The sequence below is a fragment of the Schistocerca piceifrons genome, unplaced genomic scaffold (assembly GCF_021461385.2).
Source record: "Schistocerca piceifrons isolate TAMUIC-IGC-003096 unplaced genomic scaffold, iqSchPice1.1 HiC_scaffold_951, whole genome shotgun sequence".
NCBI lineage: Eukaryota > Metazoa > Arthropoda > Insecta > Orthoptera > Acrididae > Schistocerca > Schistocerca piceifrons.
The window spans coordinates 125001-127500 of record NW_025729225.1 but is presented as its reverse complement, the minus strand read 5'-3'; positions in this window follow the sequence as shown (position 1 = coordinate 127500).

Below are 2500 nucleotides of genomic sequence, written 5' to 3'. Positions count from 1 at the left end.
TAACCTATGTTGTACCTTAACCTAACCTATGTTGTACCTTAACCTAACCCATGTTGTACCTTAACCTAACCCATGTTGTACCTTAACCTAACCCATGTTGTACCTTAACCTAACCCATGTTGTACCTTAACCTAACCCATGTTGTACCTTAACCTAACCCATGTTGTACCTTAACCTAACCCATGTTGTACCTTAACCTAACCCATGTTGTACCTTAACCTAACCCATGTTGTACCTTAACCTAACCCATGTTGTACCTTAACCTAACCCATGTTGTGCCTTAACCTAACCCATGTTGTGCCTTAACCTAACCCATGTTGTGCCTTAACCTAACCCATGTTGTGCCTTAACCTAACCCATGTTGTGCCTTAACCTAACCCACGTTGTGCCTTAACCTAACCCACGTTGTGCCTTAACCTAACCCACGTTGTGCCTTAACCTAACCCATGTTGTGCCTTAACCTAACCCATGTTGTGCCTTAACCTAACCCATGTTGTGCCTTAACCTAACCCATGTTGTGCCTTAACCTAACCCATGTTGTGCCTTAACCTAACCCATGTTGTGCCTTAACCTAACCCATGTTGTGCCTTAACCTAACCCATGTTGTGCCTTAACCTAACCCACGTTGTGCCTTAACCTAACCCACGTTGTGCCTTAACCTAACCCATGTTGTGCCTTAACCTAACCCATGTTGTGCCTTAACCTAACCCATGTTGTGCCTTAACCTAACCCATGTTGTGCCTTAACCTAACCCACGTTGTGCCTTAACCTAACCCACGTTGTGCCTTAACCTAACCCACGTTGTGCCTTAACCTAACCCACGTTGTGCCTTAACCTAACCCACGTTGTGCCTTAACCTAACCCACGTTGTGCCTTAACCTAACCCACGTTGTCCCCTAAAGTAACCCACGTTGTCCCCTAACGTAACCCACGTTGTCCCCTAACGTAACCCATGTTGTCGCCTAAACCTGCTCTGTAATTGTTATACGACTCGTTCAATTAGTGTAGTGTTGCCCACCCGCAACCCTCGCAATATAGTTCGCTACTCGCACTGCCCGCTCCCCTGTGTATCGCTTCATGTTAAACACCTTGCAAGTCTTGCTGACTTTCCACATGCTCCTGCTGTACACTGTAATGTGGATGGCAGCAGGACGTACATGCCGCCCCTCCCCACGTCCCCACCTTGCCCCCCTGCCTTCGCAAGCTGGTTGGTGAGAAGTTTGCATGTTCAATGCCCTTCGCATGCGACGTACTCAGGCTACGTTGTGGTGCGGCCTGTGTCAACCGTCCGCTAATGTCGTACGCGTAAACCACAATCTGTACTGCACATTCGTCCTTATGTACCGAATGATACATCGTGGCACATGTGTGACCGTACAACGACTGCGCCCAAAAACGGCGGACCATACAGTGCAAATATTGTGCACGCAGCTACGTGTCGTCTCCCTATGAGAGCTGGATTGCAGTGTGGTACGCCATAGAGACGTGTGGGAGGAACGGACGCCGTGGATGGCGATCAGCATGAGCTGTCTGTTGATGTATTCGGACCTAGTCGTCTCTCCTCACACACCGTGATGGCATGGTGCACCGCGTTCCATATCTGCGACATGCTACAGAGGCCGGTTGACAGTCGTTCGAGCAATGGACATCGCATACGTACGGGGGCCACCTTCCACGTATTGTCTAGGCGTGCACATTTTGTTGCGTGTATGTGGGCAGACGTAGTGTGGCGTGACACCTGACACAGGCATGCAATAATCGTTGAAGTTGCAAATGGCGATGGACGCCTGCGTTTTCTGGTGAAGTTACGCAAATGAACAAATGGTAACCTGTTGTGGTGCGGTTGTTCTCGCTAGGGGTGAATCGGTGATGGCGACGATAGGTTGAGGTACGAACCGGTTGTTCCAGCGATACCCACCATGCCGACGAAACTGAACGGCATCTGGGTGTGAAGCGATACGCGGCGGTGGCTGGGTGGGACCGTCCCCGGCCGGTGAGGGGGCGCCTCCCGGCGTGCTGGCCGCGCGGTGCGTGGGCGCACGCGCTACAGCCGGCTGGTGGGGGCGGCCAGTGGCAGGCGCGCCGGCCGACGGACGCGGCAGGCGTCGCAGCTGCGCGCCGGCGCACCCTGCGCGCGGCGCCGTGCGGCCAAAGTAGGTCCTCGCGGGCCCGGTGCGAAGCGCGGTGGACATCTTCAGTGTGCTGGTCCGATTGAGGACTGTGTGCGTTGAGGATGCGCCGCCGCCCGGCGCTCGGCGCCGCGACGCCGTCTGCTGCTCGGTCGCCCCAGCGGTTCTCGCTGGTGGTTTGTATCGCAGCTGTGCGGATGTGTTGGCGCGTGCGCTGTGCTGGGAGAGTTCGCTTCGGCACCCAAGTGGGGCTTTTGTCCTTCTGTGGCGCTGGCGTTGGAGCTGCCGGTCACCGTAGGTGGCGCGTGTTGTCTCCCGCCGGCAATGCCACGACAGCACGCTCCCGGGCCTCTGTCGGCAGCGGCAAGCTC